The following is a 23,647-nucleotide window of genomic DNA, read 5'->3' on the forward strand; positions in this document are numbered from 1 at the left end:
AGCTGATTCCGCCTCAGTGGGTAGGATTTATCCCATCAGTTTGAAGCTCTTATTTTTAGATAGGTTTTGTCACAGTTTGGCAGAACTGTGCTTTCTCTGTTCTCTCAGAGAGGGACAAACGTTGGCTTTTCCAGGGATGCTAACCTTCCTCCTTTTAAATGTGGAGAGAATTAGTCCCACACCTGGTCTTGTTTTGGAAGCTATTCAGGATCAATTGACATTTGTATCTAAACACTGAGTTTGGACATGATATGCAAAGAAAATTTTAAGGAGGTGGATTTCCTCAAAAAAGATCCACCAAAGAAAGTATCATACTGAACTATACTGACCAAAATTATTTGAATATAGTATTTTACTTTGGTCTTCATTAAGAGAGTTGATATCATTCAACTAATGTAAATTAGGATTAACATAACTTTACAGAAATTGACAGTTACATTGATTTACACTGGCTGTTGTATCACAGAGAATATACAAAATAAACAAATAAATAACTGGAGATTTAAAATGGATTGTATGATCGAACTTTTCCCTCTGTCACAAAGTCTATGAATATTTTTATCATACTGATCAGTATCTGAAAATTATCATCTGTTTATTTCATTTAGCTGTCCCTTGAGTAACACCTTTTGCGTCTTTCTCTGGATAGATCTTAATTAATTCAAGACATGTAAATGAGGTTTATAGGCTTGGAGTTTCATTGCTCTTCTTTGCTAGTCAGTAGAGACACATCTCGTGACGCAATGAAAATACGAAGTTTATTTGATTTTTGGAAACTCCCTCCTTTATAATGACAGGAAAACAAAGACACCAGTTAAGATTCTAATTTTGCTTTTTAATTAAGTGCCTCCAGTGCAGAGGGGTTAAATAGAGCCTTTGTGTTTGCCATAACAGTAGCTCCATTTGGAGGCTCACAATATCTCTGCAGTGGTAAAACCATCTTGAAAGCACAGACGAGAATCCACCTGACCTGTTCACAAATGTTCCATGTGGATTATCACTTTTAAAAACTGTTTTTATATCTAATGCAGCTCCAGTTTAAGGCAGAGATTGATATGTTTGGTTTTTGTTTATTTTCCACTGACTCAGTTTACTTTTCTTATTAAAAAATTGAGTACTAACATTTATTTTTCACATAAATGATGAGCGCTTGAAATTACAAATCCTTGCAGTTGTGTTTAGAGGCCATCTGGTGGAAGTTATTTCTTACAGAAAAACAAAATATTTAATTTTTTTTCTTCTATTGTGTGGGACAAAATATTTTATGTAATTTATATTTATAATTTTAAAATATATATGTATGTATACATATATATACACACACATAGAGGGAGAGGGAGGGGTAGAGAGAGAGAAAGAGCACAGATTTGAGTTCTAGCCACAGAAGCATAAAGTATTCCTTCATTTAATTTCCATGGAAGTGAAAGGAAATCCCTTTAAGAGTGGAGCAAAGGAGAAAAGCACTCTGAAGTACTCACCCATTATATCTTTTCTTTTGCAAATAAATGTAAAAAAATAGAAAAAATGCAAAAAGTGGTCAGGGAGTAATTAATTATCACTATGAAGCTCAGACTTTTATTCAATTATGCACAATTCATGATGATAAAATTATAATATCGTTCCACTTTATAACTCTGTAACCAGACTTATTCAACAAAAATGCAAAGACCAGGAAAAGCAATGAAGCAGTATAATTAGTGAAATGCCATCAGAGCAGTATGAGAAAAAAGTTGTATCAATGGTCACTATATCACAGAAGCATGGAAGCATAGTCTGCTGATTCTAAAATGGTCATCTCATTAATCTTATATGTTGAAGGAAAGAGCCCCACGCCTTTTATTTCCATTTTTGATTGATTTATTCTTAGAAATTCTTCTTATGGAAATTCTATTCCAGAGACTTTGACTGTTTCTGATGCTAGAAAATTCAGTTTTCTTATTTAAGCAAGTATCCCTGATATCCCTAAAGTACACAGTTTCTTTCACCTTAGTGTGTTTGGTTTTTTTTTTTTTTTTTTTTTTTTTTTTTTTTTTTTTTTTTTTTTTTTTATTTCCACAAGCTACAGACAAAAATTAATTATGGCCTATTAATTATGACCTATAAAACCTCTTTTCATAAACAAAAATGTTCACCTTATCCTTGTCTACCACAGGAGGATTGGGACTATATACTTTGGGAATGAGGGGCTGTGTCATTGGGAATATTCTTCTTCTCCCTTCCAGGTGGGCCCTCGTGTTTTCCTGAGGTTTTTATACCTTTTGCCCCATAATTCTTCAATAGAAATTTTGATTCCTTGTCTTTAATAAATATTTTAAACTTTTGTGGGGTTTTGTTGATTTGGGGGGTTTAGAGATTTTGAGGTGTTTTTGTTTTGGTTCGTAGACTTATTTTCCTTTCTCAAAAAAATAAAAACAAAAATGTGGGGAGAGTTTGCATTACCATTAACTTCTGCCTTAGGCATTTAAGAAAAGAGAATCAATCCCTAGCTGGAAAAATCTTGAAATAAAATGCATACATAGCTTGAAGATATCACATGTTACAAATGGATGCAGAAACACTTTAAATCTCTTAATGACATGCCCAGTGTAGCACTGCAGAACTGTAGACACTGACAGGTAACGTCTCCTGCTGCTGGCCTCTGGGCATGTGGTGAGATTTCCCTCTGCATGGACCAAATTGTTTTCAAGCCTTTTTTGCCAGATCTTAATCTTCCTTCACACTGTTAAAGAACCAAGAGTTTGAGTCCTTCTGTAAGGAAAAAGGTTTTGAAGTTTATCAATGTAAACTTCAAATTCCGACTTCTTTGCTTATGCTAGTAATGAAGATTTCACTGATTTTACTGGATAGGAATTTAAGCCTTCACTGCCCTCAGGTAATGAAATCCATGTTTCCTTTGTCATGAACATGTCTGATTAAATTAATTAGAGAAAACTTGCTTTGGGATTTGAACTGGGTTGTCCTTCATGCTTTTAATTAATTATTTGTGATCTGACCCTCTTTCTTTCTTGTTTCAAGGTTTTTAAACTGATTTTTGTTCAACTAGTGTCCATTAAAGTGTAAAATTCAGCTTGTCTCATACATGTATGTTTTCTATATGCTGTTTTCAATATTCTGTCTTGTTGGAGAATTTATTTTTTTCTTGCATAGTTTTGTTTGTTTTTTGTTTGTTTGTTTGTTTGTTTTTAAATAACATTTATATTCTTTAAACTCCAGGTAATTTTCACTTTTTTTCCAGATGTGGCTATTTTATCTATTCAAGATGTATTATTTAAGAGAAAAGAATGATAAAGGAAAGGTTTGATTCCTTTGCTAGATTTTTTTCTGTTTTCTGATGGGTGAATAAGAAAGTATTAACAAGAAAATTAGTATCAAATGATGAAGACCTCATTTTCTGTTGTGGTATTTTAGATAAATAATCACTTTTTCTAATTCTCTGCAATATTTCTGAGTTACCTAAAACTCAATTTGAGGACACAAGAAATAACTGGGTAGCAAGGTTTGTTGATTTGGAGTCTTTTGAAGCCAATTCTAGTATAAAGCAGATATTCCATTTTTGTGCAAATCACCTCATAAAAGCTCTAAATTGCACTAGTGAAGTTAACACAAAAAATAATTTGTTTTTTTTTTTTTTTTTTTTCTCATGTACTAGTACTTACCTAGAAAAAGCTGAACTAAGAAGTTTCAATTTTTTGTATTACAACACAAAGGTTTTCTCTCCATGGTCATGAAGCTGCCAGGTATGGGTGGAGACACTGTGGAAATGCAACATCAGACAGATCGTGAAAGGTGAAATCATAATGGACAGGACTGAAATAGAAAGAATATTCATTACCCTGGTAATATGTTCTAAAATTGCTAAGTGCCAACCTGAGCCTCATCTGCTGTGAAATATTCTAATGACCAATGAGTATATAAGTCTAAGTGAATTAGGAAGTCCACCTAAATCAAATAAATCTCATAACTTAGTACTCATAGATCGTTATTAAACTTAATATGAAGGATAAGGGCTGCCCAGGGAAAATTTTATCACTGGAAATCCATGGCCATAGGTGACTTGCAATTCCCTGTAATAATCAAAGACAAATTTTCTTTGAACTTCTAATAACTACTTTAAGTACTTTGTTGTTTGTTTTCACTCACAATTTCCATCATCACAATGAGAATACGGTGGTGGGACAATTACAGCACACTCAGGAACACAGATTATGCATTTTAGCATTTAGTTAGAAACTATTTTCAGTTAGTAGAATTATTTTCAAGTATGCTTCAAAAATAAAGAATGATTAACAAAAAAACCCAACAAAATATAAAAATAATAGATTTTGATGTGTTTGTATATTTCAGCAATCTTTCATTTCACAAGGTTCAAACTGACCTTACCAATTCCTTGTTCCTCCCTTTCATGCACAGATTTTAAAACACTATCAATCTGCAAAGTACCTTCCAGTTCTAGAGGCAGCATTTCATATCCTCAAGTAGTTCAAATAGAGTATTTACATTAGATGAAAAGTTACACCATTTAATATTATGAGTGTTTTATGGCAAGTTTCCATTCAGGTCATGTTCTCAGTCTGGAAAAAGTCTTGCAGTTCTCTGATGATGATCTGCGCTGAAGACTGGCCACCAAACTGCATCTCTCTGTTGAGAGAGTTTTTTACAAAATCTCTGCCATTAAACAGGAATAACAGAAACACACACATCTGCACGTGCAGAGAAGTCCTTTGTAGATGGAATAACATATGGTCTTTGTTTCTTATTTAGGATAGGAGTACTTTTCCATGAAAGACAGCTACCCTTGGGTGTTCTGCTGTTGGCACTCACCACAACACCTTGGAAGGACACCTTGAAGCAGCGTAAGAATTTTTTACTGACAAGTGACACTGTAATCTCTATCAAGTTCCTGGACTTTGCCTTTCTTTTTTTCTGACATATTACATCCTAAAAGTCATCTTTCCTTCATTTTCCACGTCTCATTTCTCTTTCTTCTTTGCTTGAAAGACTGAAATTGCTCATTATCTCCTATAAATTGGCATCAATGGAGTTATCTCAATTCACACCAGCTGGACCAAAGCAGTAAATGGCTATAAAATGCTGTTTTATTTTATTATAGAGTTGGCTTGGATTTAACCTATTATTGTATTTCACTGGCAGTTTTTTTCCCTCCATCATCTCGTAATAAAAGTATTTAGTAAACAAACATATTAAGCTATAATTATTATCCTGAACTTAAGAACCCATATATTTCTGATGCCAGACAGACCAGATAAAGTGTGTTTGAAAAACTGTTGAAGCAAAGAAAGTACAATGGTATGTGATGGAAATTCATATACAAACTTACAGAGGAGCTCAGACAGTGAAAAGGATGTAAATATGCACATTAATTCTAGAGCTCACTTACTCTTGATCCAACTCTTTACTTGAGGCATTTGGGCTATTAACTGAGTCATAATCCTAGAAAGATCATGTATTTTCTTTAAAAAACTTGGCAGTATTCGAAAGCATAAAAATCCCTTGAATCTCTTCTAGGTTTCTGGTAGGTTTGACTCAGATTGGTTTCTATTTCATCTTGCTGTGTTTACCTCTTCCTACCTGTTTGCTTTTAAAATTTCCAACCTTCATTTGATGTAGGTAATGCCATTCAGTTTGAATCAGGATCATAATGGATCTGCTTTGCAAAAGAACAAATCTGTCAGTGAAGGATAGATGGGAACAGAATTTTCTAGTATTTTAGTTTAGATTATCCCCACAGCACTAAGAAGTACCTCTCAATAATTTAGCTGGCATATAACTATAAGGTTGTCAACTGATAGAAGTACTTTCTTAATATCACAAATCTCTTGTGTGCATTATAGAAAGACATTGAATGGTATAATATATGCAAAGATTAAGTAAAAGTTCTGAGTTGATTAAAATGCTGAGTTGAAATTAGAATATATTTTTTAAAAAACATAATGGGAACTACTTTCTAAATTCAATCAAGAATTGGGACTACAAACTATCCAGGTGCATAAAAGTATAGCAGGACAGTACATGAGGTAAATCAGAACCAGTTATAAAAGACAGAATAGCAGAAGTGCATTGTGCTGATTTATAGCCTCCAGGAATCTGATATATATATCAAAGATCAGTATAAAGCAAACAGAACTCTATATAACTGTACCTAGATGAATAACAGCACTGATTTAATCTAATTAAAATGTCTAATATAAAACTTACATTTCCAACTATGTTCCCCAGAAATTCATATCAATATGAATTTATAAGCTGCATCTGCACACAAAGAAAGAAATGCTTACACATATATTTAAAATTCCAGAAGATTCATGGGAAAAAAAAATCAACATATTTGATTAATACTTTATCCTGGTCTGCTGTTTTTTGAAGAATAGATGAGCAGTCTGGCAACAAACACTCTGAAGTAAAGAAGGCAATAAAAAAATTGTTACCTGAAGCCTTGAAACCCAGGTTGGCATTAAGCTGTACAACACTTTTGCCATGCAAAGGAAACCTGGATATGTTGATACATGGATGTGTGTGTGTACAAGCTCCTTCACAGTTGTCACAGAAAAAGAGTCTCAAATTCACTAATAAAAAGTTTTTATTCATTCCAACACTATTTCACATTAGCATCCAGAATGAGCAGAATTATTTTTTTCCCCATCAAAACTTATCATGCTGATGATGGATTTTGAAAAGGTGCTGGAATTCTGAATGCTTCAAGCAAATCCATTGTGCTTTAGTCCCAAATAATTTGTTTCTGCTTATAACTCCAAAATACAGTGTGTACATTTGAGCTAATAAAGCACATAAATACTTTTAACTTTTTTTTATCTCCGCAGTTATTTATAGAAAAAAATGATGAATGAAACTAATGAAATTTGCAATAATGATTCATCTTTCTTTTCTTTCTTCTTTTTCATTTTCATTCTTCTTTCCATTCTCTCCCCTTTACTTTTTCCCCTCTCCCTTTTGCTCCATTCTTCCTTTGTTCCATTCTTTCCTTTACTTCTTAAAAAACGGAAAATAAAGAGGAGAAAAATAAGAAAAAAGGGTGGGGAAGGTCAGAAGAGAAATAAAAATCACTGCAAAACCCCCTTTATTTTCACATCAAATGCAAAATTTTCACTTCTTTCCTTCATTCAATATGGAAAATAAATCTCTTAAACTCTAAAATATTACAATTGTATGTGAAACTGGGATTTTATTTTTAGTAATCTTTATTAGCAAAATTAATGTCATTATTAAATCTATGACATATTTGAGCTGATATTTATATTACCTTTTAATTCTACTCTTGAAATTTCAGCTGTTAGATTTCTTTAATCATAATAAATGTGAGTATTGAGATTCCATAAATCAGATTCTTCTAATAATTCATCTGGGTAGGAGGATGTTTAGATGGATTCTACTGTGATTGAAATGCTGGATTTGGGTTTATATGTTGATTAGACCCCTGATGTGTAGTTTTGCTCTCTTGCTCCATCCTGTATAAGTCTAATTGAGAAATTATAATAAAACCAACCCAATAACACCAGCAGCTAATGGAAAGTTTCACTTTCCCTATATCTTCACAGGAAGTTCAATTTATTGATACAGCTTACCCAGGTTAGCATAAAATCCAAAATAAGGTTGCAGTCTTCATGTGAATCAACTAAACATATATACAAATTTTTTTCCCTCCTGAAAAGCAAAACACTTAATGGATTGCACCAAGCATGATAAACAATTTTGACCAAATTTCAGAATCACATCATAGCTTATTGTCATGGTGGTGTTTTTTAGTCTATCTTCTGTATTTGTTCAACCACAAGCCTCCTTTAAGGTCGAAAAAACTCAGAATACCTTTGATGATTAATTTTTCCTTTGCTTTATATTTCTCTCAATATTTCTTTCATTCTTCCTCCCAGGAACAACATCTACCCAAAATTTAATTCAGTCCATTACTTTCCCTCTGCTCAGCAGTGGTGAGGCCATGCATGGAGTTCTGTGTCTGTTTCTTGGCTCTCCAGTACCAGAGAGACAAGGACACACCAGAGAGAGTCTGCAGACATGTGCTCCTCTGGATCTTCCCAGACACTGTCCTGAAGGCAGCCCTCAGGTACATGATGTGTGACCCCTCTGCTTGATCCTCCGTCAATTGGAGACACACAGCATGAATCTGCATCCAGCTTTTAGTGAGTTTTGTTCAGGAAAGGAACTGGGCAGCAACTTGAGGGGAGTAAATCTTATGCTCATGTGCAAAGATAAATATCCCACACACAATGCAATGTGTAAAAACAGTCTTGGGAGCACTTGCAGAAGTGCTTTTGCTCAAATTATTTGTGGAGTCTTGAGTTTGACTCTGCTTTTATTATAGAGAAGCAGGATTGGGCAGAGCAGAGCAGATTATTATAGCATCACTTAGCTACAATTATCACAGAACCACAGAGTGATTAGATTGGAAGAGGTCTTCAAGATCATCAAGTCCAACCCATGCCCTAACAGCTCAATTATGCAAATATCTATGTTATCAGTTACTGTCAAATGCAGCTAATACAACTATTCGCTTAATATTCAGTCCACAAAAAATTAATGTGCCATTCAACTGAGTTTATTGATGTTAACAATGATATTATGATGCTCTGGTGAGATTCAATTATTGCAATAAAAGTGCAGAGGTAAGGGAATGGATACCAGAAGGGATACAATTTCTCACTGAGTTTTAGGTGTGAGAGTGACATACTTGGGAAAACAAACAAAAAGCTGTTTGCACTGGCACAGTAGAGACAAAATTGTGCAAACCAACAAGCAGCTAGGAATTCGAGTTGCTATTAAACAACAGTTTGGACTCATTTCACAGAGTTTTCCACAGCACTGCAATGTGCTGACTGCTACTGTCACACACCCCACTTAGCAAGCCACTGTGGTACAGCCTAAGCTTCAAAGTCATGTGCAGACTCAGCCACCTGATTTAAGCATTCAGAAATTGGCAGCTATTCCTTTACTTGCTGCCTAAGCTTCTTTCTATAGTCAATGGAGAACAAGAAGTATTTCCTGAAAAAGACATTCCAGACAGACACCATGAATCACTTTCTGATGGAAGCTCTCAAATACTCTACTGATTATGTATAGAAACCAGATTAATAACTTCACCACCTAAATTAAAGATGGCTAAAATTAGACAAGATGAATTCCATGCATTTGAAATGTACCGGTCCTGGATAATTAACCTGAATTAGAAAAGGATGGAATTGGACATTAATTTGTTAACTCCCAACATATCTTTGAATACTTCTCATGCCATCAGTTTTAGAGGTCAGAAGACTTCATAAGAGAGGTAGCTTGTGTAGGAATTAAATTACTGGCTGGCAGAGGAACACAGTAGCTGACTTGTTTATTGGCATTGTACAGATATTTTTGTTTGAAGGATCAAAAGATCAAAAAGGCTGCTCTTGGCTCTCTTTGCTGGCCACACTGCTTCTGTTGAAGCCCAGGACACATTTGGCTTTCTGGCCTGAGACTGCACATTGCCAGCTCATGTCCAGCCTCTCATCCGCCAGAATCCCAAAGTTCTTCACAGGAGGACTGCTCTCGATCAAATATGAGCATGGACCACCATGATGATAAGAGGGATGGAGCAGGCCTCTACAAGAAAAGTATAAGACTAGTGGGGCTGTTCAGTCTAAGAAAGAGTTCAGAATTACTTGATTTGGGTCTTTTCATACCCAAAGCGAGCCTACAAGAAAGATGGAGAAAAATTATGTACAAGAGCATGTAGTGACAGGACAGGGGACAACAGTTTCAAACTGACACAGACTATTTTTTAAAATAGATATTGGGAAGAAATTCTTTGTTCAGAGAGTGGTGAAACACTGGAGTGGGTTGCCCAGAGAAGCTGTCCCTAACAATGTTCAGGCCAGGCTGGATGGTGCCATCTGGTCTAGGGGAAGGTATCTAGCCCTCTGGTCTAGGGGTTTGAACAAGATGTTCTTTAAAGTCCTTCCAACAAAAACCCTTCTGTGATTCTGTCATGATTTTGTGATCTCAATATCTCAAGCTGAATATATTCAATAAAATATTCTCTTTTCACTTCATTAAATAGTGAAAAAATAAGTAAATACGGATGCAGATGCTTATTTGGGATTGAAGATTGAAGACAAATTTGTATTTGTATTACATCTTATGCTTTGTGCTGGATGCCAAGCATCTTTCCATGAACTTCGTGTTCATCAAGCTCAAAATTCAGCCAGACCTTTCTCCAGGTATTGCAAAGGAAATATCCATAGCTCCTACATCCTTTCTTTTGAGAAATGATCTCAGTAATTTTTCTTTCTTTGCTCTGTATGTTTGAATTACATAAACACTTAACATGACCTGATACCTTATAAACAATTCATTTTGACATCACACCTTGATCTTCATCTGTTCTTCTCCTTGCCTTGCACAGGATATTCACTTTCTTGAAAACAAGTCAGCTAGGCATTGGATGTTTCTCAATGCTGCATAGACACATAGCAGAATCCTCAAAACTGCATTTCCTTTTGACCTTTTCATTCCTGCGCCATGTAGCCACTAGATCATTTGATGCCTGTTAAGAGTGAGAACTGATTTTTGTCACAAATGTGTTCAACATTAGAGCAAAAGAGGAAGATGGTGAGGTAGCCTCTGACTTGGTAAAATATATCAGAGTCCTTTGATGGCTTGCAGTATTAAAAGATGTAGCCCAGCCTTTTCTGCTTGTCTTGAGATTTTCACATCTAAATAGATCCATACTGCAGACAATTACCATCAGCAGATGGGAAGGGAGAAAGCTGTGTGTAATCAGACTTTCCATTGTGACTTCTGCTTTCTGTCTTACCTAATTTCACTATCCTTGTAACTCCTCACAAATCTGACACCTTTTGCCACACCACAATTAGTGTTCTTTTTTCCAAGGTTATATAGACTTAATTTATTGGCATCTTGGAGTTCCAGTTCAAGAACTGAAGCATCTGTGTCCTGTGTTTCTAAACCCTGAACAGGCTGAACCCGTATCATAAACCAGGCAAAAAAAAATACATTGCAAACACTGACCTATCATGAAAAATCGGTCAGTGCAGACTCACTCTGACACATTGACTTTCTCTTCCTTCTGCTGCAAAAAATCTGTATTTTCCCAAACCAGAAGAGAATGGAACACAGCACAGGGGCACCAGCTAAGAGTGTTAGGCAGTAAGGGGTGCTAAGTAAAGATATAAGTGCAGGGCACACAGGAACATATCTCACAACTGTATTTCTGAGTTGCTGAACCCTTTGCACTAGTGGCTTTCTCAGCCAAAGAATTTATGCAAATCTCTGTGTTATATCCTTTGATGGGCTTTGTCTCCAAGGGACTGTATCACTGAGGTGCTGGAAGAAGAAACTGTGGTGCTAAAAGATGAATAGACAGGAAGGAGAAAGGTGTCCAATAAGTGAAGGACTGCACACTGTGGAATGGACCCATGCTGGAGAGGTTTGTGAAGAACTACAGCAATGGGAAGTACGAGTTTGTACAGAACAGTCTCCCATGGAAGGAACCCCAAGCTGGAACAGTACAAAAGCATGAGGAAGTAGGAATAGCACAGATTAAATGCTATAAACTGTCTCTGACTTGTGTTCCCTTTCCCTCTTCACTGCATGGAGGGGACAAGGTACATGGGTTGGGAGAGAATTTGAGTGTGTGAAGAAGGGTAGGGTGAGGGGAAAGTGCTTTTAATTTTATTCCTGTTTCTCACTAATCTACTATGTTATTTAATGGAAATAAATTCAATTCATCCTCTCAAGTCTGCTTTGCTTGCAACAGAAATTGGTGAGTCATTTCCTTGTCTTCATCTCGACCGATGAGCTTTTTCATTTTATTTTTCCCCTCTGTCCTGCAAGAAGGCGAAGTGATAGAGCAGCTTGGTGGGCACATCTCTGACATCCCAGGTAAACCCAACACACAAAGTTAGTCCTATTTTGCAAACTCAGATACAGCTTCTTTCACTTAAGACTCCAGTGAAAAGGCATGAGGAAATTACTAGGTATCTCCCTTTCTAACTGTGTTAAAGTATTTGGTTTACCAAATAGTTACTCTGTGTTTCCCAGAGATTCTCTTCCCTTTTTCAGTCTACTACTTTTTTTGTACAGAGTTAGAGAAATTTTTTGACTTCGTAAAAGGTAAGTAAAACCTTAACTAGAAACTCTAATGGAGGTGTTTATTTCAGGTAGGAAAAAAAATCAATATTTATTTTGCTCCCAATCCTGTTCTCTACTTCCTAGAGCAAAATTCTCTTCCTTAGCTTATGAAGAATTTTCACATCTGACAAAACCTTAACCATTCACTTCAAAAATATAAATACAAAGAAGGAAAACCTGCCTAATGAATTTAAATGCAAAACATGCTGGATTGCCAGATCAGTGAATTTGCTAATTCAGTATGTAAATCTCTCCAGGAACTCTGTCCTACAGAGAAATTAATTCACTGCTTGTTCAGTCTTTGGATAATGATAATCTATTGGTCTGTACAGTTGACTGCACTGCAAGGTAAGGATAGTTGATAGCATTCCACAAACATTTGGAGACACGGTCTTGCTTTCCTCTTCTGTGTGAAGGATCAAGTTTTAAACACCTGACTCGTTTAGAGAACCTCCTCCTCATAAAGCAATATGCTTCTAAAACAGAAGTATGGCTTTTCTAAGCATATGGTCAGTGTAGCTTGACATGTATAATCTCCTAGATGTCAGAATAAACTCAGCCACAGTGACACTGAGCTTCTTGGCATCAACAGGAACAAACATAGGTTAATGCTCTGCATTTTTAATAATGAAACCCTTGAGCATTTTTAGGGGCCTCTTTCAATAGTTGTGGTATATGCAGATTCCCATATCTGGCATGATTTTCTCCCTTGCAGAAGTTTTCTGTAAAATATTCCTATCTGAGTTCAAAACAACAATAAATTATTCCAGAAAATCATTACTGGGACATGGGAATATCAAAGCTAATTTTCCTCATTCCCTTTTGCCTTACAATATGTCTATTTGTTCATTCTCTGCCACATTCTCCTATACACTTGAATGAAAATGATTATTTATTCTAAATCATTTCCTTTTCTATTTTTCTTCTCCTTGTAGCTGACATGCTGTCACATGCACTCTTCATCTGGTACATTAGTCAGTTCCTGAGGCAATGAACATCCGCCAGGTTGTATTTGGCAAGAGGAAGAAGTGAGCTCGCACAACAGAAGATTCTTGGATCCCAAGCAGGAACTTCCCCTCACCAAATGGCATCAACAAAGGACAGATTTTAAGATTTGTCAAATCAATACTCTTAAATCCTTAGATCAAATCTTTATCTGCAGGATCCAAGCCATCAAGATGTCTAAAGCAGCATCAGAGAGGCTAATCCGTGATACACACACAAGATAACACAGTTTCAATGAACTCACTAGCAGCAATCATCAAGTTCATCCTCTCAATTTAATTGTATTGACAGAAATAGATTTATATACAGACTTCCTTGGACAAAACCATTTCTTGACAGTAATTTTCAAGATTAAATTATTCCAGGCACCATTAATATGACTAAAGCTGGGGATAACATCATTTAATTTATTTGATCTGATCATTGTGATATTTGGGACAAAAGACCAAGAAAAATAAAAAAGCAAGGAAACAAGTCAAGGAAACAAGTTTGTTTACATTCCATATTACATTCCATATTCTACTTTCGATTGCAATACTTCTATAATGTGAGTTCTAATTCACATCCTCAAGATGAAAATTTCCCAGATACTAAGAGTTATAGCTTCAGCATACAGGCAGACCTGTATACCTCTAAACTGAAAAGGATCCAGAAACTAGATTTTGCCTTTGAAAATACTTGAGGGATTCAGTTATTTAGAAAGATTTTGATAAAATCTGGAATAGTTCTGAATGGACAGATTGCATGAAAAGAATATCATCTGCTCTTTTTATCAATTTTTGCTCTCTATGAATAGAGCAAAACCACACACATGTTTTTTCTAACACCTGTGTGGTTACAGGACTCTGAGTAAATTCCAGTCTCATATCAAAGGGTTTCAGATTAAAACATCTCTAATGCCTGGAATATTTTCTAAGCACTGGCTTATAAGTTTTCCAAAGGCAGAGCATACTTCAGCCCTCAGTGACTGCAATGCTATTCTGCAGAAAATTGGGACAGGTCGTGAGAAGACAGAAATAAAGAAAAGTTCTCTGTCTCCAAGTAACTAAAATAGTCACTTGAGTATGAAAAGTCTGAGGGTTTAAACTCTACATACAGGACTTGTTTCAGTATGTGGTTGTTTTTATTTATTTTTTTTTACATTTTATTTATTTAAATTCTTCATTTTTTAAATATCAAATATTAGAACTAATTGTCAGTTCGTTAGATTTTAGGCTTTGTTGCTAACATCAGCCAAGTGTATTTTTAATGAAAAGTAGCATCTGAATAAAGGAAATAGAGGAAAATTGATGTGCTGTCTTGAAAACAAAACAAAAGCACAAAAGAGAGAATTACTTAAGGACTTATTGGCTAGAGAACTAATGAACATACATATACCTTTAAAAGCTCTGCAATGAGCGCTGCTTCCTGCCTTAGAGAAGGAAAGAGGGTGTGGGAGGGAAGCAAGAATGTTATGTCATTTGGAGAACGTTCTGGGAACGACTCATGTTAAAATGCTAATCTAAAAATAGAGGGCAGAAGCTCTCAGAAAACAAGACCTGATATGTTTAGGTGATCTACCAAACAATTATATCAAGTATCAAACAATTGTATCAAGTGGGTGTAAAATAAAAACTAGAGAAGCTGTTCACAGGCAGAAGTCAGAGCAGTTTTCCTCTGTTTGAAAGCAGAGACAGTTGGATACTGTTAAGGAATACTCTTTATTTCTGTATCTCATTCAATTTTATTTGCAACAGCATAAACAGGAAGGTACTAAAACCCTATTCTTCCTTCTTAGATCTCACAGCACTCTACAGACTACTAGCAAGAAAATGCTTCAGGAAAGAAGTTTTGAATATCTGAAGTGAAGTGAATAAAACGTTGATCTGCTTTGTCTGAAGATAGTATTCTAAGTATCTGCCTATTGCAAAAAAAGAAACTTGTTGGGGTTTTGGCTTTTTTTTTTTTTTTTTCCCCCTAATGTATGAGATCTTTGCTGTATTTTGGATCAGTCCAGTTAGTTTTAATATTATAGATTTGGATGAGAAACAAAGGGAGGGATTCTGGTTGATCCCTAAATCTGAGTGTCCCTAAGGGTATTAGGTGTCTTTAAACTCCCTTTCAGTCTGTGGATATGGTGGCAGTACAGCTCAGGTGGAAAATCCATTCAGGTATTGAGCTAACATGGACTCAGTTCTGTTATCTTAATGTGTCCTCAGAAATCTGCAGCAGGACTCACAGATCTGACACAGAAAGTTCAGGAGACACGCATCCTTCTGGACCACAATTTGGGGAGCAGATAAGATACACAGGGCATGCCAAGTAGCATTAGATGTGTTTAGTATACAAGTCATGTTCTATTTCTCTACTTTTGAGTGATCCAAAAGGCTCAATAAGCTCTATTGATTGTATTAAGTAGTTCAAGAGTGGACAGGTAGATCAGCCATTCAGCTTCTTAAAGATACACACCCAATACCTTAAAAAATTCTCTGTATCCTGACTGGCTGCAAGCTGCTGTTGCAGGACATATTTCATTTGTAGGTGTCAAATATTTTCTTCCAGCTCAATTGAAATGTCTTAAGTATCCGAAGATACCTTTAGCAACACATGGTCTCTTCTCTCATGAGACCTCACCTGGAGTACTGCGTCCAGGTTTGGGATCCTCGAAGTAAGAAAGATCAGGACTTGTTAGGCTTAGTCCACAAAGGCCACAAAGATGCTCAGGGGAGTAGAGCACCTCTGCTGTGGAGACAGGCTGAGACAGCTGGGATTGTTCAGCCTGGGGAAGAGAAGGCTCTGGGGATACCTCATTGAAACCTTCCAGTACCTTGGATGTAGTTTGTTTAGGAACACTATTTTCCAGTTTAGTACTATGGCTAAAACCACAAGCTGTTTTCCAATCCAATTAGAAGCACAAAAGGCAGAGATAAGAAAAAAATACTGGAAATGCAGTAAGAAAAGGAAAAGAACAGTAACTTCAACTATATTCAACTATATAAAAGAAATTATTTATAAAATTTAATTTTTTATAAAATATGTAATTTTTTATAAAAGAAAGTGCAAGGAACTTTCTCTCTCAGGAAGTGAGAGTCCCTGTTCCCTCTCCCCTCAATTATGTGAATGTTATAGAATAATCTCTGTATTTTAGCCATACCTCCTCCCAGCTACTACAAAAATTAACCCGGTCTTGGCTGGAACCACAACATACATTAAGGGGGCTTATTAAGAGGAGTGAGAGGGACTTGTTATCCAAATAGAACATGAGGACAAGGTGCAATGGTTCTAAATTGACAGAGTGTAGGTTTTAGACTAAATGTTAAGAAGAAATTCTTCACCCAGAGAGTGATCAAGTACTGGAACAAGTTACTCAGAGAAGTTGTGGACACCCCACCCCTGGAAGTCTTCAAGTCCAAGTTGGATGGGGCTCTGAGCTGCCTGATCTGGTGAACGGCCTCCCTGCCCATGATTTTTAAGGCCCTTTCTCTCCCGAAATGTTCTTTGATTCTACAAATCCTACATTTAGGAAATTTAATTGAGAACCTACACTGAAACTGAGTTGCCTTTTGTTGCAGAAGCTTGAGTGGGCTAAGAAAAAAAATCCTAAATTACTATTAGAAAAAAAACTTTTCCCAAGAACCTTGAAATGAAAGTACAAAGGGGGAAACAAACAAATGATGAAATAAATGAACTGTTTGGTAAGGATTAAAACAGCTTTTAAAGTTGTACACTTTTCAGAAAAGTTTTAAGTATCATAAATTTGTATTCTACTATCTAATTCTTTAATTGCAAATTCTCTGAAGCAGCCTGTTATTATGCCTGACTATTACCTAGCACAGTATTGCTTTCAGATGCAGGCTCTGTGTTTTGTCATAATAGAAACAGCAAATAACAGTAACAAATGTACAAACTGCTAGAGAACATAGCCCACTGCCTAGTAATTAACTTGTGTGCATGCATATATAATCCACATGGTTTCAATGCCAAAAGCTCATATATTACAGTTTAAAAAAACATTGTCCCTGTTGTGTGAGCAAATTCCCAAAGCTGTGGCAGTTTCTTTGAAGAGGTGCCTTTCTGGGTCAGAATTCAAGACGTGTCTGCACACATTTCAGTGTCCAGGTATAGGAACAGCCTCTGTTGGGAAGGCAGCCCCATCTCTTCAAATCACAAAACTTTATTGTTTCAGAGCCGTGCTTTGTCACAGTGTTAGTCATGGACTGATCATAAATATTTATGCTTTCAGCAAATGGATCTGTTGTGCCAATAAACACTGCTGTTTTGTCTTCTTTTTCAACATTCCATGAATGGTATGCAAAAACTAGATTGTACATTGACAGGTAACACAATCCTCTTCAGCAGCATTGACTCGGAATTCAGAACCATGGAAAACTCAAAAACAAATATCACAATTGTAGTGTTTTAATTTTTCCACTTTATAGTCATTCTCCTGTGTAATCAGGCTTGGAAAAGGACATGCTCTAACTGGTGAGGATGTATTCTGTTTCCAATGACTAATTCCAAGCAGTGAAGAGAGCTCATTTTGGTTTTTTGATTATTTCTAATAGTATTCAGATAAAGTAGAATGGAAGTTCTTTCAGGCTACAAAATGCACATATCTCAAATATATTTCTTTACAGTAATGCCTAAGGGATATTGTGTTTCTTTTATCATTCTACACTATAGAATTATAGAGTTCAGGAAAATATTATGATCACACAGCTAAAGTTAAACCTCTGTGTTTATATACACAGACGCCCATGTCTAAAATTCTTCCCAGGCTCTTTTATGTGTTCAAAGGCACAGTGCCATAATATGCCATTTTTGTAATATTGTAAAAGATTTAGTAGCCTCCCTCTCCTAAGCTGTCCTTGATGTTGCAAGGAGCTTTTCAGACTAATGAAGATAGATATAGATAGCACAGTAAGGCTTGGACAGCAAAACAGTGAAGTTTATTTTATTGCAAAGTTGTTGTTTTCCTGTAATTATATTCTTATATTTGCTGTAGGGTTCATTTAAAATGCTGCAGGGGTCAATGCTGTTTGCTCAAGGCTAAGAAGTTTGATTTCTACTTTCTACATTTGAAAATGTAGAAAGAAAAGTACATAACTTCAAAATTACATGTACTCACAGTTCTTTTGGACCAGAAATCATGGACAGCACGTGAAAGAGTTCATTAACACAGAATGAAAGTTATAATTTTGAGTAAGAAATTACCAGAGATCTCTTGATACAATTCAGTCATTTAAAAAACTTCCAGTTACATAATTCTTAGCATTTGGTTACCATTTTTGGGTCTTTCTTACTGTGAAAAAAGCAGGAATACATTATTTCGGGGCCAAATGGAGATCACAAATGGTCTGACCTCTACTTTCTTTCCGCTGCACTAAAAGAAAGTTATTGTCTGCAATGATATTGAGATTAACTTTTGAAGTTTGTTTCAATACACTAATAATTGCTGGCCATCTCTTATCTCTAAGGTACAAGTGGTTCTTTTCATCTTTTCATCTTTTTTTTTTTTTTTTTTTTTTTTTATATATATATATATATATATATATATATATATATATATATATATATATATATATACACAGTACACACAAAAATCGTCCAAAGTCCTTGGTGTAAGGAAGTGGAAACACCCTAAAAATCAGTCTCTGAGAGATTGCTGTCTCCATGCAGTCTTTGTGTGAGAGTGAATATAGGGCTGCAGAAATTTTCTGGTATTACTAGACATGTTGAAGAGTAGCTGGCAAAATTTCTGGTCTCAAGACAAGGAACATGACAGTGATTTGCAAATAAATTACAGAGACTTGTTGGGGGCAGTCAGAAGGAAAAGTAATCCTATATCAATTTCCATCATAACTTCTCAGCTTTAAGCAGTGGCTGCAGCTTGAAGCTAATGCCTTGCAACACAGTTGCTCCATGAGTATGACCTCATGAAATGTGATGTACAATCCAAACCTAGTAGTAGTAGTAGCAGTATCTATATAATTAAATTGATTTTAAAACAAGACTTGAAGAAAAAGAACTTTAAACTTGACTGTGATCTCCAATGAAAAATATTTTTGATGTGTTTCATGAAGACTGATGTCCATATATTTTATGTAATAAAAAAGAAGAAATGGATACAATATGAAGTACTGAAGAGGGAATATATTGCCTGTATATGTATTTGTATATGCACATACATATACAAACAGCCTAGTTTCATCCTGCATCCCATTGTGTCCATAATTCTGGTGTGTACAATGAAAGAAAAACATTCAGTTGATGATTTATCACCTCTGTAGTGGTCGTATTATCTTAGATGGATTGCTCTTTGGTTCTTATATTACTCCACTGCCTACAGAGCAAAGATGCAACTAGGTCAGCTTAGATGGTTAACTTTAATGCATGATCCATTGCTCAGAATTAAGTAACCTCATTGGACTTAAATCCTCAACAAAAGAAGAAAGTAAGTATCTTATGAAGGCATGGACAAATGGGCTCTGAAATACTGGAGCTCTGCATTTTTGACCATGATCAGCACAGTGATACCATGATGCTTGACCTGCCTGTCAAATCTGCCTGTCAGAGAATGGCTCTAAGATGAAGAAGGCTAAATTTAAATTAGATATTAGGGATAAATTATTCACTGTGAGGGGGGTGAGGCACTGGCACATGTTGCCAAGGGAAGCTGTGGATACCCCATCACTGAAAGTGTTCAGGGACAGGTTGGATGGAGCTTTGAGAAACATAATCTAGTGGAAGGAGTCCCTGTCCATGGCACAGGGTTTGGAACTAGATGACCTTTAAGGTTCCTTCCAGACCAAACGATTCTACGATTCTATCGTTAACCACCTGTCCTGGCTTAGGGCAAATCTGGGAGGAAACTTCCAAGGGGTCCCTCTAGAAAGCAGATTCAAGTGGCCCCTCCCCCAACAGGTTTGGGAAAATATTTCCTTGGAGAAAAGTGGTAAAAACCCAGTTTATTTAACAAGGAAAGTATTCACAAATATAAAAAAAAAAAATCATATGAAACAATAAAACCTCCCACTGTTCTGAAGAGGTGGCAAATTCAGAAAGAGAGTCCCTGTAATGGGGTGTAGCTCAGCTCACTCAGTCTCTTTTCAGTTCCTCCTGCACTGGAAAATGCTGTGTCCTGAGCCCTGGTGGGGCAGGTGTTTTTCTGGGTTTTCAGTCCAGAGCAGGGCTGATCAGCTCCAAGAAAAAGAAAAGCCACAGTCCAGGGAACTTCTGTGCTTCAGCTAGCTAAAAACAAACAAAAAAAAACACCCTAACTAAAAGCAAAGGAGGGCTCTCTCCCACTGTCTGTGCTGTAAACAACACAGTCCATGAGAAGGAATGTGGGACAGCAAGTGCAGTTTCTGAAAACAAACTGCACACTTCTTCTGTCCTCCTTTCATTCTTGGAACCAGTCTTAAAGGTGCAGAATTTAATATCCACCATAAACAGAACAGACACTTGGGGACACAAGCAATATAAAGTCGCCCTAGGACACCACCTGTGAAAATCATGAAATTTCTTTATCTTTTTTTCAGCTTCTCACACGGTTGTTTGTCATGTTTGGCAACTTCTCAATTGGTGTCCAGCACCTTTCCACATCTTTTGGATGTGTTTGCTTAGCTTACCCTCAGGTCAAGCTAGACAGACCTAGTCACAGACCAATCATTTGTCTGCAGAAAAAACAGAAGAGCTCAAATCTGAGGCTACAGGTACTGATAGACTTCAAAATGGATATTCTTTACAGCCTTCAAATTCTGGGTTGATGTATATGAGACATGAATGAGGTAAAAGCATTTAGCATTTCCCAAAGAGGGACGTGAATGGAGGTCAGTAACTCTCACATCCATACCCTGGTGTGTGTGAACATAAAACAGCCTCAGAGCTGTACTGCATTTTGCCAAGAGCAACAGTTACTACAGGTGCCTTATAACTTGTAGATAACATTCTTGGAAACTGCTAGAATTGTAGGAAATGTTCTTAATTCAATGCTCATCTCACACATTTTATATATTTGCCTGAGTTGGAATGTTCTGTCCTTAGCTAACATAGCATGGCTTTTACTTGCAGAATCTTAGGAAGCAATGTACAGTTTGTGAAGATAGAAAAAAAAAAAAAAAAGAAAAAAATCCTCTAAAAGATAGGAGTATTCTATGAAGTATCTGTCTTTGGATAATGGAACTTGCAAACCATTGGATACTGTCTGTTATTGAGTACCATGGTGTAACCCCAGCCAGCAGTCAAGGCCCATGCAGCCACTCACTCCCCCATTAGTGGGACTGGGGAGAGACTCAGAAGAGTAAAAGCTGCAAAACACATGGATGGAAATAAAGACAGTTTAATAGGGAAAGCAAAAGCCAAGCATGCAAGCAAATCAAAACAAGAGGAAAATCCTCTGCTTCCCATGGGCAGGCAGGTGTTCAGACATCTCCAGGAGAGCAGGGCTCCATCACAAATAATGGTTACCTGGGAAGAAAAACACCATCACTGCAAATGTCCCCCCCTTCCTCTCCTCACTTTATATACTGAGCATGATGTCCCATGGTCTGGAATATCCCTTTGGTCAATTTGGGTCACCTGTTCTGCCTTTGTCTCTTCCCAACCTCCCATGATCCCAAATTTCCTCCCCAGTGTGGCCATACAAAAAGCAGAAAAGGCCTTGTCTCTGTGCAGGCCCTGCTCAGCAATAACAGAAACATCTCTGTATTATCAACACAAATTCAAAACACAGCTCCATTATCTGCCACTGGGAAGAAAATTAACCCAGATGAAACCATCACAGTCTGTGTGTTCCCAAATTTGTTTTCAGAATCTAAGTCTCAGTAAGAAAATTTACAGTTCACATTTTATATTCAAAATAGTACAAATAGGTTGTTTTTGTTAAACTTTAGACCTTAATGCATAATTAATCCTTCGGTTAGAAATCAGAGACATCTAAAAGATAATTCCGTTCCCTCATTTAGAATTTAGAAGCATCTACAAGGTAATTCTGGACAGTCAAAGTTATCTTCTTTTTTCTTTTCCTTTTTTTTTTTTTTTTTTTTTTTTTTTTTTTTTTTTTTTTTTTTTTTTTTTTTCCCATCTCAACTTTCTTGAAGGTCATATTTGCATAACAGTTCAGATTGCCCATTCATCCAATAAAGATAGATTTTAGTCGGGTTGGAGACACACATACTGACACCAGAAAATTCTACGCATCTTAGAGAAATGTTAGTCAGAGAGATTTATTTCTTCCCTTTTGAAATTGCATTAATATTTATTATGGTGTGTAATGACTGAGTTATATGGTTGATTGTTTCCAGGTATTAGTGCAATATGAATATATTAGCAGCCCCTTTCTAACTGTAATAAAGCACAAAATCAAATGATACAAAACAGATTAAAATGGTTCAATATGTATTTACAACCTTATATAAATGAACAACCAGAAAGTATGGAAAATATAGAGTAGCACGTAATGCTTTTTAACCTTGTTGCAAGAATTGTGAAGGGCAGTTCTTCATCAGCTTTTAAGTGACTGGGAAAATGCTTAAGGAAAGTTAACATCTTAACATCTTCTCTACTCATCAAAAGCTTTGTATGAACAGATTAGGAACCTGATACTGTATCCCTGTTCCGTTTGATAACTCTCATTTTGTCAATTTATAATTTAAGTTAAATGGTTCACAAAGAGAAAAAAGGAAGTGTAGAAGAAATGTATGTCACAGTGGAAAGAAGATGCCTTACAGAGTCTTTGAAATTGTGAAATTCTCTGACTCCTTATAGGAGGTTTTTATTGCTTTTTATGCTTTAAAACTACTTAAACTGTTAGATTCTGATTAGAGATGTGAAAAACAATAGATGATATCTAATTTAATATTTCCACCCACCAGTGGGACCACTCCTATAATGCACCAGCCACAATGTTTCCATTACATTATTTTTAATGATGAATTCCATATTTTCAAAGGGAAATTTGTGACTTTTTTTTTACAGTAGGACTATGGATTAATCCAGTCCTTTAAAATTCATGTCAAAGTATTCTGCACTCTACCTCTTATAAAAAAATTGCTGTTGTTTTTGTTTTTTAGTTGCTTTGAAATTGCTGTTTTGTAAATATTAAATATCCTCCTCATACATTCAAAGACATATGGAAGAGATCTTCTCTATCTGCCTCTTCTAGATCAATATTTATTTTAAAATGTTATTTTCTTGTTATTATTATTATTATTATGCTTCATGGGTCCTTTGTTTCATTCCATAACCTGCTCCAGATTTTTCACTCTTTCTTTTTGAGAAACTTTTGGGTCAATTTTAACTATTGTCCTCTTCTGAGACCTTTCTAAATTTGACATACTTAAAGATTAGCTTCCTTCACTGAGAACTTGGAAAAAAAGGGGGCTATTTAGCATCTGAACAGCACCATGTTTGCTGGTGACAATGACGTTGGCCTCAGAGCAAAGTAAATAAATGCTGAATCTACAGGGCTGATGGTGATCCCTGCACC

At 36.0% G+C, this 23,647-nt stretch overlaps 1 long non-coding RNA gene across 1 annotated transcript; it reads right to left on the reverse strand.

Annotated features, from left to right (window-relative positions):
- Positions 1 to 1,975: 1,975 nt before the first annotated feature.
- On the reverse strand, positions 1,976 to 19,075 carry LOC136373102 (uncharacterized). The gene is made up of 2 exons (XR_010745584.1): positions 18,753 to 19,075; positions 1,976 to 2,059 (listed from the first exon to the last, which is right to left on the reverse strand). It is a non-coding gene; the product is annotated as an uncharacterized lncRNA (long non-coding RNA).
- Between the last annotated feature and the right edge of the window lie 4,572 nt (positions 19,076 to 23,647).

The sequence above is a fragment of the Sylvia atricapilla genome, chromosome 1 (genome assembly GCF_009819655.1).
Source record: "Sylvia atricapilla isolate bSylAtr1 chromosome 1, bSylAtr1.pri, whole genome shotgun sequence".
NCBI lineage: Eukaryota > Metazoa > Chordata > Aves > Passeriformes > Sylviidae > Sylvia > Sylvia atricapilla.